The sequence below is a fragment of the Zootoca vivipara genome, chromosome 3, assembly GCF_965207765.1.
Source record: "Zootoca vivipara chromosome 3, rZooViv2.hap1.1, whole genome shotgun sequence".
Lineage (NCBI taxonomy): Eukaryota > Metazoa > Chordata > Lepidosauria > Squamata > Lacertidae > Zootoca > Zootoca vivipara.
In genome coordinates, this window is record NC_142586.1 from 27430150 (window position 1) to 27443617 (window position 13468).

The 13468-nt window shown below is 44.5% G+C and overlaps 1 long non-coding RNA gene across 2 annotated transcripts in view; it reads right to left on the bottom strand.

Moving 5' to 3' along the window:
- LOC148686196 (uncharacterized) overlaps positions 1 to 13468 on the bottom strand; it is a 59265-nt gene that overhangs the window by 28320 nt on the left and 17477 nt on the right. For both annotated transcript variants that reach the window (XR_015948885.1, XR_015948884.1), the window contains exon 2: positions 8493 to 8590. This is a non-coding gene — a long non-coding RNA (uncharacterized LOC148686196). The remainder of the gene's footprint in view (positions 1 to 8492; positions 8591 to 13468) is intronic.

The window sequence follows — 13468 nt, forward strand, 5'->3', positions numbered from 1 at the left end:
CATCCCAAGCATATTTTTTATAGTCCAAGTCCTCTTTAAAATTCTCATCAAATTGTTTCTCCTGACAACCAGTCTCAATCTCCACAGTCTCCAAATTCAAATTTTCCTCTGAGTCCTGGACTTGGACTTCAACCTCATCTGCTGGTAAATTGGGATGTTGCCGTTCCTTGTAAATGTCCTCCCATGTTTGTAGATAGTTTAACACAGCCTCCTGGAAGGCTCGAGAGTACTTTGTTTTCATACTTTTCCTAACCGCAGACAAACAGGAGGTGGAGAACAAAGGGTGCTGGAAAATTCCTTCCTTAGACGATCAACTCCATTTTGGCTGCTCTTTTCCTTTGTCTTTTGATTCAATCACAAATCCATTCTTAGTTCCAATGTTAAATAGTTCTAACACATTTTCAGTCAATTTTTACTGATCACAACAGTGCAATAAATCCACCCGGTCTTTTGACAGTTTGACAGCTTTTGACAGCTGTCAAAACACTCTCCCCCTTTTTAATGCTGTACCTCAAGGGGTGCCGGACTCGGGAGTTGAGAGGGTTCGAAAAAGTCTTTCTTTCTTTCGGGTCCACAATTCCAAATGCTTTTCGTCGTTCGGCTTAAGATTTTTTAAAGCGCCTCCCAGTTTTCCATTAGGAAGAGACCGACTTCCGTTACTTTAAAGTCTCTCCTATTTTTCCAATTGTTAAATTTAGAGTCCGTAATCAAAATTCCACTTACTTTATGGTAACCTTTAACTTTGTTCGGAAGAATCCGCCGCTTGCCTGGTCAGGACTCGGAGCTTCACTTCTCGGAGGTAAGATTAAGCCCAAAATGGCTCCCGCGGTTCCACCCCGCCGGCTCTCGATCGCTCTACTGAGCTCTCGGGCAGCGGGGGATCCGCAAAACGGAGCAGCCGCTGGGCGCGTGAGTCACCGGGACTCTCTACCCGGTGCTTTTACGGGGAGTCCGCTCGCTCTGCGGACTTCCCCCCCCCCCTCCGCGAAGCCAGGGACTTTGGCGCGCGAAGTCCCTGCGTCCTTCTCTCCGCCGCGACAGACCGGAAGTCCCAAATACCCCGTTTTTGTAGTTCCCTGTTAAGTGCACAGGAAGCAACGGAGAAGCAGTGATGATGGGAGTGTTATGGGTGATTTTGCAGTTGCACCCTTGAGCCAGGTCAGCTTCTTGGAAAGTACAACAACAACAAAAAGGACCTACTCTTGCCCACCCTCAGTAGGCTTGGATATGAAGGAAGACCTAGGAGCTAGCTGAGTAGCAAAACTTGCTGCAAACTTGCTGCCTGCTTTTCAAAGATATTCAGAAGTTCTGCTGCTGCCTGCCTTTTCATTCCCTATCAGCACCAAACACAAGGCAGATTTCCTTCAGATTAGGCTTTTATCTGCAAACACCGAGTGATCCCCCAAAGCACTGCTAACAGTTTTATCTTCTCTTTTCTTTTTTTGCTCTATACTTGCAGAACATAATTTAATTCATGAAAAACTTCCATGCCTCTGGAACGCAGAGATGTTTCCTTGCAAAAAAAAGGGGGGGGAGTCTCAATTATCTTACCAAATATCCTTGAGCTTCTCTCTCATCGTATTAATAAATAAATAAATAAATAGTTATTTACAAATGTGGCCAGCAATGGGATCCTGCGTAGGCACTGTGCAGCTTTTTAAATGAGTGGGGGGGAAGGGGGGAATATTGGCACTTCAAATCAGTTGTGATGAGTTATGGGGGGGGGCTGTGAACACATTTATCAGGGTTAATTGAGATGGTAGCACCTAAAGAGAATCCTCATTTTCTCGCTAGTTTTTAAAATATTTAAAATGGTTGCCTCCCGCTTTATTCGTTTCATTTCACACAAAATGGGGGGGTCTTGGCCTTAATTAACCAGCTGGAAATGTTATTAAAATTGACTCTCTGGATATTTGCTAATCTCTCTTTAACAGAGATGCCTCAGTATTTTATTTTATTTTTGGCAACTGGGTATTTCTGGTTTAGGCTCCAGACGAACTCAAGTAGCCTCAGAGCTATCATCCCATACAACACAATAGTCCTGTTTGCATGCCATAGTTCAGATTTACAGCACCACATGATAATTGAATGCTGGAGTAGCATCACCATGGGTTTTTCTGTAAATATGCATCAACACATCACCAACTCTCTCCACTGAGGTCCCTGAGGAACCCGCCACCAGTCCTGTCCAGCACCTGATGAGTTTTGCTTCGTCTACCTAAATTGGCCCAAGAGCACCTTCGCCATCAATGGCGGAAACGCAATGCAAACAAGCCTAAATTAAGACCCTGTGCACATGACAAACTGCTTGACTGGCACACTGGTATTAATACTTTAAGTAGCCACAGAGGATCAGAAGAGGTAGGGACCAGGAGATTTCCCCATGACTCACTACTGCATAGAACAGTGTTTCCCAACCTTGTGCCTCCAGATGTTTCGGGACTACAACTCCCATCATCCCTAGCCAGCAAGACCAGTGGTCAGGAATGATGGGAATTGTAGTCCGAAAACATCTGGAGGCGCAAGGTTGGGAAACACTGGCATAGAACATCACTTGACTTTGGACTGCAGCTGTTCCGTGTTGCATGATCCGTCTTGTCCCCTGCCATCAAGAAACACCATTCGCACATGGTATCGGACTGGGTGTTAGGGATCGGGAGGCCGCCGAGAAGTGGGTGAGCTGAGGGCACAGGGCCAGAGGCTGATCCAGGAGAAGGGGACAGTGATTTATGAGGTTTTGTGCCTCCCACAAGGCAGAAGCCAGAACTGGGAGAAGAGGAAGGGTCAGAGCAGGAAGAGGCGGGGAAGGGGCCGCAGGAAGTGGGGCAGGAGTCTCTTCCCTCCTAATTTCATTGCGAAAGCTGGTGAGATACATGTGTCATTATTTCACATTTAATTGTGCCTGTTTGCAGTAACACGCTAGTGAAACAGCAGGTCACAAGGCGTGATTTATCACATTGCCCGTTATTTCTCATTGTGCCATTACAACACACAGTTATCTCTTGCATAGTCATTGCCTTATGGGGGAAAAAATGGTTTCCTTAGCAACAGAAAATGGATAGTGAAGAGAAGACTCCTATTAAAAGCAGGTAATAGCCATAGTCAATTATACCTGTTGTTTGACCAAGAGGAAATAAGGTTGCAAGCAACTTTAGGAACAACTTCAATGACATCCAGTTTCAATGGAGAGGTACTTCATCCACCACTGGATTTATCTGAAGCAGGATTTTTAAATAAATAATGAAATGTAATAAGCCTGCACATATTCATGGAGGTATGTTTACATAACAGCCACTAAAAGGCATCCACTGAAGGACTCCATCCCCTTTTATGCAGTGTAAGAAGTATAGTGGGGAAGGTTGTGGTACCTTACTAGAAATTTATACAGCCCTATAATTTTACAGCCTTCCCCAAGCAAGAATGCAAATGTGAAATCCCTAGGGAGACATTAAAATTACAATTACTATCATGGGTGTCAGGGGGAGGGGGGAGATGAACCATAATCCCTTGATTCCCAGCTTTTTAAAAGAAAAGAAAGAAAAGATAGTGTCTGTAGTGCTTGTAGAACCTGAGACACGAGACAAAATGTACAGGCATTATGCTTCTCACTTTTTGTGAGAAACTAGCTGGCTTCACCTTTTCAGTGTTTCACTTTGAACACATGTCCTGTAGAAGCCCATGCTTCCGAGTCCCCTTTTAGAGTCTTTTCCAGAGAAGAAGGAGAAGAAGAGTTTGGATTTGATATCCCGCTTTATCACTACCCGAAGGAGTCTCAAAGCGGCTAACACTCTCCTTTCCCTTCCTCTCCCACAACAAACACTCTGTGAGGTCAGAGAAGTGTGACTAGCCCAAGGTCACCCAGCAGCTGCATGTGGAAGAGCGGAGACGCGAACCCAGTTCCCCAGATTAGGAGTCTACCACTCTTAACCACTACACCACACTGGTACAAATGTGAAATCTACAAGCTTGCTGACAATAGACTGCAAGCTCCTTCCATGCAGCTGGTCTCCATGCAATTAAAGAGATTAAGATCAAGTAGGGGCAGGGATAGAGAGTACATGGCTCACCTGCTAGTCCCTCCCCCAAGCCACCCATCTCACATATTAACATCACAAGAGCACACAAAGAAAAACACTATATGTGGATATTATGGCTTCTCTTAGCTTTCAGGAGACTGTGAAAACTATTTTTTAGAACTACATTAAAATTCTACTACTCGCAATGAACCCATTGCTCCAAACGCACCACTTTTACAAGCATGAGCCATGGGGATTCCTACATCACGTACATCCTGGTTGGATGTCCTTGCTGGTTAGCCAGCTGTTGTTTGCACAATCCACAATTTTGCAAGTTCAGATGAAGTAGGAAGCTGCAGTTTAAGACAAACTAGAAACAGCTGTGTTGCTGTTGTTTTTGCCACATGGAATCAGATCAGTTTAAAATGCACGTTAAGTTTCAATCAAATGCAACCAAGTTTCCATCCACAGCTTTAAAAACTCTGCCCCCTTTCTAATACTTTCCACCAATTTCTTTGGGGTACAAATTGGGTTGAAGGTGAACAGATGCAAAAAAAAAAAAAGTGCTTAAATTTTGCTTTTAAATTGTCCTGCGTGGAGCATTCATTTTGTGGCTATTGTGAAATTCTCCCTGGGTAACTTTGTGCTTCAGATGCATTTGAAAAACACTTTAGTTGTTATTTTTAATATTAACACCAATTTGCCGCTCAAGTTCCTTTTCGGCCAGCCATTCTGCATTCTTTTCTGTTTCAATAATTGGGCAGGGACCGGACTCAACTCTTTAACAGAACCCTTTTAAATGTTTCCATCCTTATCACAACATAATATTAACTGAAGCGCAGCAGCTTAGCTGTAAGGAATTCTCTCCTTACACAGTGATGGGAGGTGAGTTAGTCAACCACCAAAGTGTAGACACAACTTGGCTTCGTTGGAATCAGTGGGATTTAATGAATGTAACTGCATGTGACACATCCACAGAGAATGACTAGCAATCGGAGACACTAAAAAAAACCCTAGGATAAATATCCTAATATAACTTTGCTGAATGTGAATCTCTTGGGGGTAAACAGCATTATTGTGTCCTGTCCTCAAAATGACTGTGAGCAGTACAGAAATAATACACTTGCAAAAGTATCTACTGCCGTGTGTCAGAACAGCTCATATGGTTTTAATTGTGTGCAACTAAGGTCAATGACAAGACACCCATCACTACAATCGCAGCTGGTGAAATAAACCACCAGATTTGATTGTGATATTAAAGCTGAAGTATCACCTAGTCAGAACAACTGAATGAGAAGCTTCACATATAAATACATAAAACTATTTCAAAGTATTGTCCATTTTGAAGAAGCAAAAATTGTTACCTCGACGGTCAGGTTAACAAGCGTCAGAGCAGATTGTCCGTTTAGTTTTTATGAGCTGTTAATAATACGACCCTACAAGATATTAAAATTCCCCTCTTTTATGTTTGAATATCATGAAGGGTGTTAATTCATGCAGTCTACTGATTGCATTAATAATAAAACAAGCTCCCATAATGAAACAAAAAGAGCACTTTTTTAAAACTAACAGCAGCTTTAGAAACTTTCAGCATGCACTTTACAGTAGGGAAAGAGTTTCCTTGAGTTCCAGTGGGTTGTCTATGAGCACTCGATGCTGGGATTGTTGTTGAAAATAATTACGGATGGACATGCACACGCCCCTTTCTCTTATTGCATCAGCAAAGTCAAAAACGGGATGCATGAGTCATACTCTGCACATCCACTGCCAGTGTTTCTGTGTAACATGGCAACCTATGCTCACAAATTTGTATTTGTAATGTCAGAATGATGCAGAAAGGCTGTTCCGCTTCCCGGCGGGGTGGTGTTGCAAGCTGGCCATGGGCTTTCCCCGTGCACAGCGGGAGCGTAGCAATGCCCCCATGTCAGAGGGGATTCCTGGCTGTGTTACGCCCACAGCCGACCAATCTGGTCGCCGGGGGGGGGGGGGCGTGGCTTGCTGCATTTAAGCAGCTGCGTGGCCGGGGATTGCCCTCTTGGTTCCTACCCCTCCTCTTTAAGCATATTCCATTAAAGGGATCCGGGGGTGTGGATCTCATCCGAAGCCCGGGTATGGAGTAAGGGCCATGCCACGACCCCATTGGGGACGCTGGGGGAGCTCTCAGTTGATGTACTGGTGGTTGACCCTTACTGGATTTCCTGCATGGTGGGCAGGAGTCAGATATAATCGGTTCAATTCCAATGCTTAAGTCAATACCACTCACATTCTGTAACCAATAAAGTTGTGGCCTTAATTTGCCCATAAACCTAAAATACTGGTCTGCATGTGTTTTTATTATTCAACAAATGGGGGGATATGTTCTGCTGCAGTACACAGATTGGATAATTCCTCCATATCATAATTCATCTTTGTGTTGGAATCACTGACGCTGGACCCAGAAGTAGCCTCAATCTGATATGAACCCCTGGACTCCTTGCCTACAAACAGCTGCCTCTTATGACTAATATCCCAGGCTTGCTTAGGTTGTCTTTTAAAAGCTTGGAAACCATAATTGCCGTTTTGATTTAACAATGTTATGTGATCAAAGAAGGGACCATCTAATTACACACAGGTCAGAATCTAATCTCCACTTGACACCTGAGTTTTAAGATTAGAGTTGCAAACTTGTGTAACTTTGCAAGCACAGCCAAATAAAGCCATAATTACACTGTCTGAATCACTTCTGCATTCATTTGCATATGATCTCCTCACGCTCTGCTGGCAATAGAAAGTTAACTGTGACCCAAAATCATCCCAATGAAAGTAGGGGCAAAGTTTGATTGCAATTATCATTACCAATTGACATTATCATTTGTTGTTAATGATTCTTCTAGGTGCCTCATCTCTCCCCCCCCCCGTTTGCTAGTCTCAAATTTCTGTTCTTTTATAATGTCCTACATTCTCTTGAAACAAAATAAAAAAATTCCTTCCAGCAGCACCTTAGAGACCAACTAAGTTTGTCATTCGTATGAGCTTTCGTGTGCATGCAATGCACACTTCTTCAGATACACAGTGTATCTGAAGAAGTGTGCATGCACACGAAAGCTCATACCAATGACAAACTTAGTTGGTCTCTAAGGTGCTGCTGGAAGGAATTTTTTTATTTTGTTTCGGCTACGTCAGACCAACACAGCTACCTACCTGTAACTACGTTCTCTTGTCATGCTATTTGAAGAGGCCGCACTAGCATAGTGAGGTGGGGGACCACTTACCACAGGGGTGGCACTTACCTGCTGCATGTCTGAGCCACACCTCTCTCCTGGGAGTGATGCGAAGTGGGGCTCATGTCTGGCCACCACCTCCCCCTCAGCTGGAGGGCGGCTGAGGGGGAGGCAGCGGACTGATGCAAGCCCCACACTGCCTTTTTGGGCGGTACAGTGCCTGCAATTGAGGGGGAGGCGGAGTGGACTCCATGCATTCCCGGCTCCACGCAGCACGCCCTACCCTCTGGGCACCCAAGCAGCTAGCTACGCCACTGAGAGGCCTGCTTCCTTAGACTCAAGTCAGGCCAATAAAACTTTCCAAATCCTAAGGGGCACAGATTGGGAATACTGTACACATAGCTCAGATTTGGGGAGGGGGGCCTTTTGTTTTGCTCTGCAAGATAATACAGCTAACATGCACTGGCTTCTTGGTGTGAGGAGACACAGTGCTCCATAAACAGTGTTGTTGCCTGGCTGAAGTGTCTCCTACAGCTGGTGCATCAGCTGTTTAGATTGCTGATTTTTAGTGGTGTGAGTTCTGCTCTTTGTTTCTCTCTTGCAGAAGCGAGCATTTTTGAAAGCAAGCTGGAGAAAGAAAAGTGTGTTTGCACAGAGATACCGATAGTGTTCCACTTGGTTTGAACAATCACACACACACACATACAGCATTGGAATCACAACTAGGTATGGTGCCACCAGAGAATGGTCTGATCTGGTGATCTTTTACTTTGGCATAAAACAATTCATAAAATGTTTAGACACAGGAATATAGTGTTGGTCTCAAAGAGCCACTACGAAACCAACTGGCTGCTGGCTGCTAGTTTAATGAAGCTACCTAAACACAAGCCACCTATTCCAGAAAGTCTACCCACAGAGCCTACAAAATATCAGTATTACAATGTCAAGCTGTGACCATGCTGCCCACTTCACTGCCAAAGCAAGGAGCCCTAGTGAGGTTTTGATGTCTTGTCTAACGTGATATGTTAATTAACAGCCTGTCTTGGATAAAAGACAACTAGGAAACCTCAAGGCTTTGCTCAAAATGCACAAACTCCTAGCAACGAAACAAAAGCCGAAAGGATGGAAGCTCAAAACTAAAGGATCATAAGGATTTGGCCAATTTAGGCATCGTTCCAATACGCGGGCCTTGAGCCAACTAGGATTAGCCAATGATCTGTGAAGAGGGCAAGCAGGGAGGCTAAACCCAGAGAGTAAATTTTGTTTGTTTGTTTACCTTAACTGTTTTCCAGTATGATTGCTCATGAAGTTAAGCAGGTCTGGGTCTCGTCAGTGCTTGGCACGTTGACTGCCGGGGAACCATGTGCACCCTGCCTTGAATTCCATGATGAAAGAAAGGAGGGATATTAATGTCAGAAAAATAAATTCACCTGAATAAAAATGTCAGATTACAATCTGGGACATGGCTGCACGTTCTGACATCCTAAGGAACCAACCTCCCCAAATATACCAATCTCTTGTTCAAACTACCCCCTATGTTAAGGTAAGGGTAAGAGAGACAGCATCTTGGATTCTGCCTCGGTGGTGTCATGGGACAGGGAAGTGCTATGGGATAGGGAAGGGACACGGGTGGTGCTGTGGTCTAAACCAGTGTTTCTCAACCTTTTTTGGGCCACGGCACACTTGTTCCATGAAAAAAATCACGAGGCCATTTAAAAAGTTTTAAAAATTAACTCTGTGCCGCCCTATATTGACTATATAATTATGACTGTAATTTAACCCATGTGCAACTGTACTTCGTGCCTATTTTATAGTTTTGTTTTTCATCGTTTAATTTCCATCAGCTGTCATAACTGTTCTGTTTTATATACATTATGAATATTTTTTTAAGCTTTACCTCCCCCCCCCAAAAAAAATATTACAATAGTTCAGCCAGCTATCTCCCTGTCTTGCTATTTCCCCCCTAGGCATTTTATTTTATTTGAATACGTATTCCTATTAAGTAGGAAGGAGGGAATTAATCTCCCTCCCGCCGCCCCATGGGAGGGGAGAAGCCTTCAGACCCCCAATTCTCCTCTTCCGCGGCCCGAAGTGGTACAGTCCAGGCAAGGCTCTGCCTGCCCCCAGATTACAAGGGCGCACGCACTTCCAGGGGAGCTGCGGGGCGGCTCAAAGGCGAAAGGTTACCTTGGCTGCTGCTTGCGAGTAATTCCGGACCGCGAAGCCCAGCGTCCGTCGCGCAGCCATGGCGAAGGACGGGCGAAGGAGGCAGGGGAGGCGGAGCAACCTCGATGCGGCTTAAGGGGGGCCGGCGGCGGATCTGGAGCGCGCCTCCCTAGGGGGCCTCCCAAGACTCTAAAACCACCCTCCAGTCGTTTGCACTGAGCTTTGGGAAAGAGGAGGAGAAATATTACTTTCCGGCAGGTCAGTGTTGTGTATTGGCGGCCGCCAGGCACGTGACAATGCAAATTGCCCTTCTCGTCGCCGCACATTGCGGCACACCAGCCAGCGTCTCGCGGCATGTGCCGCGGAACAGCGGTTGAGAAACGCTGGTCTAAACCACTGAGACTCTTGGGCTTGCTGATCGGAAGGTTGGCGGTTCAAATCCCCGCGTCAGGGTGAGATCCCGTTGCTCTGTCCCAGCTCCTGCCAATCTAGCAGTTCGAAAGCACGCCAGTGCAAGTAGATAAATAGGTACCACTGCGGCGGGAAGGTAAATGGCGTTTCCGCGCGCTCTGGCTTCCATCACAGTGTCCCACTGCGCCAGAAACGGTTTAGTCATGCTGGACACGACCCAGAAAGCTGTCTGTGGACAAACACCAGCTCCCTCGGCCTGAAAGCGAGATGAGTGCCGCAACCCCATAGTCGTCTTTGACTGGATGTAACCGTCCAGGAGTCCTTTACCTGTACCTTAAAAGGATGAGCCTAAGGGATTAACCCATGAGTCTTGGAATTCCCTTGTCCCAAAGCAAGAGGCAGGGAATGTGACAGTGAACCTTAAGGAAGCTGGAGGGAAACCTCTAAGTCTGGTCCTGCATGACAGGACAGAACCATTCCTGGCAGCAAAAATAATAATAAAATAAATAAATAAAATAAACAGGGTGTGATGTCACACGACACTTCTCTGGATTCCACTGAAGAGAACACGAGCCTCCCTGCCTGCATATTACATTCTTCAGGCGAGAGGATCCGCTGTAACATGCCTGGTAATCTAGGAGTTGACTAGTAATCTGGTGGGGTGAGGTTGGAGAGGGCATCAGTGACCTTGTGCATTACTCGGGGAGGGCAGAGCAGAGCGATGGGGAATGCTCTGTGTTGTGTTTTGTCTGTCTGTCTCTATGTGTGTGTTGCCTGGGCTTGTGCGCATTTATCTAGCTTGACTATCAAAATAAAGAGGGGGGGGGGCGCTCCCAATATTTGGTGAGTAGTTATGCCACCCATACCACCTGTCTTGTGGTTTTTCCCATTAAAACTTTTAAATATCTCAAACAACATATCTCAACAACAACAACAAGAAGAAGAAATGCATGCATGAGGTCTAGAACTTTGTTGTTGTATTTAATGAATTGATGCTGAATACCCAATTCTCTACTTTGTTTCTGCTAAATCATGAAATATGCAGCGACTCAGTACATTGCAGTGCAGGAGAAGCAATGATAACTGTGTGGTCTTTCCCACCCCACCCCCACCCCCCTTTTCCTTTTGTGCTGAACTTTCGCTTGCCAGAAATTAAATCTGCCTACAATTCAGTAACTAACAGGAATGTAATTGACAAAATAAATGAAATGTGAAACATCTCTCCTTGTATGGCAGCGCCTAGAAATAGATGGAACAACTCAACTGGTATATAGAAAACCGGATTTGATTGTTAATTTTAATCATGCCAGCATGCCTGGAATAATCTTACTGACTGTTTAATTTGTGCGAGTATGCTGGATCCTCCGTCTCATTAATTTATAGTTGCTATAAATTGCACACCACTTAATTGCCATAATGGAATTGCTGTGAGAGTAGATGCTTTGTAAACATCTGCACTCCCGAGCATAAAGTTGGGGGCATGAAATCAATAATTAGCTGTCTTTTAACCTGATATTGATATGGCTGGGAAATGTAATTTACTTCCTTGTCTTTGCCCGAGAGGGCAGAGGCTGGGATAACTCAAGGACTCCTGCACAAAATGAGTCACTTCAAGCAAGATGTCTTGATAACATCTGAGATTGCAGCTAGAATGCCAGAGGCAGTGATTCAGCTACCGCTCAGCCACTATGTCAGTGATGGAAACACAAATTTAAAGGGCATACAGGCCTATTGGAGTACACCTAAGATGCACCTGAAAATGGTGCTTGGATGCATTGGGTATCATACAGCTACACTTGCCAGGGAACCATGACTGGCTGGTCTGGGTAAGCACTCAGCAGGAAATAGGGATGCCACAGAAATCAGAAGGAAAATCAGAAGGAAACAGAAGAAGGAGTTGTTGATACTTTCTTGTACTGTAAGTCCCATGTTCAGAATGGAATTCAATCCAGTGAATGCAATCGGTTTTTGCTGTTGTTGTTGTTTTCAGTCCACAAACATTACGTAATTGATTGTATGCCCTTCATCCCTTTGCTTTGCTTTGAAATGAACGCAATGTGACATAATTACGTAAATTCCACCATGGCAAATAAGTTTTTTTGTCAGAAGCAGAATTCCAGCAGAACGGAAAAAATCCAAAGAACCCTACCCTTTACTCACCTTTCCACCTTTCATGAATAAAAGTGACAGCACATTGAAATCAAGGGCAAAAACTCCCGTTGATTTCAAGCACCTGGTTTGAATATCCTCCTCCCACAATACACATAGCAATGCCTGTCTTAGAATATTTAGGCCAGTATCCAGAAAAATACTTCTATTGGCACAAGAACTTTTGGATGTGCAAGAGAACTTCCCCTCCCTCTCTTCTTCCAGTGTGCCCCCACCCCAAAAATGCTCTGGGTTTACCTCCATCCCTCTGGAGCAGATTTGAGGAGGAGAGCATGGGCATGCATGGGGAGAGAAGAGGAAGGGGAAGTTCTGTTGTGCAAAATGTAAATCCTTGAGCTAATGCAATGTGGTTTTTTTGAGAAGCTACTGAACTTAGATTAAAAACACATTGCGAAGCGTCACCATGCAGTGAGAGCTTCAGTCAAGCTACCATGGAGTATTAACTTCTATTATGTGGTGATACCATAGTTCATAAGAGTCCAGGCTCAGGGTGCTTCCAAGGAGTTGAAACTGGTTTAAGCTGATATAGCACATTTGACATGCACGACAGACACATGTGATTCCCCCCCATGCTTTTACCCCCAAATCCAAACCAGTCCAGTTTGCTATTCCAATCCCTTGAAAGATGGAGGATTAGTGAGATGGTACAAACCAAACAATGGATTGGCTAGAGATTGTTGCACAACTATTCCTTCTACGTTGCTTCTTTTCTACACTTCTTATGTAATACAATGTCAACAATGAGCGATGTCTGTTTAGTCCGATTCACTTATATTCCTGCCTTTAGAAACTGTAGAGTCCTCTCACTGCTCCTGTTGTTTCTAACAATAAGATCCTTGGAATAAGAATTCCTGTTTGTTCAATTTTTTATTTTGCAGGGGAGCTGGGCATAGCTGCCAAGTTTTCCCTTTTCTCACGAGGAAGCCTATTCAGCATAAGGGAATTTCCCTTAAAAAAAAAGGGGATAACTTGGCAGCTATGGAGCTGGGCCCTGATCCAACTCTTCTTATGCTTTGTTACATATGTCTAGCAGTCTGAGATGAAAACTGAACATCTCCATTCACATCTGAGGATCTCAGCTTGGTTGGGGAAGAGATGTGTCTCTTGGAAGTGCATGCAAAGCATCTGTGCATATTGCTAAACAGAGGACGCTGATGGCTAAAAATAATTATAAAATTCCTTGTTGATGTTTCTTATGGGCAAACGTAACCGCGCAGAAGGAAAAAAAGGGAGGTGTTTTAGTAAAGGCGATGAGTTTAATTTGAACATACCTTCATTGCTTTAGGGTGCCCTCTACTGACAACTACATTAACTTTAAAGGATTGATTAAAAACCCCAACAACTTTCAAATAGTTGTTGAAGTGAGGTTCACTCTCTATAGGACTATTTTTAAAAAGCTTTTTAATGATTATGCTCAGCATTTTTTCCTTCCCCCTGAAACACTGCTACCGGTAATTTCCTAACTATCCTGCCCACAGTAATAGTAACCAGCTGGATCCTGAGCAC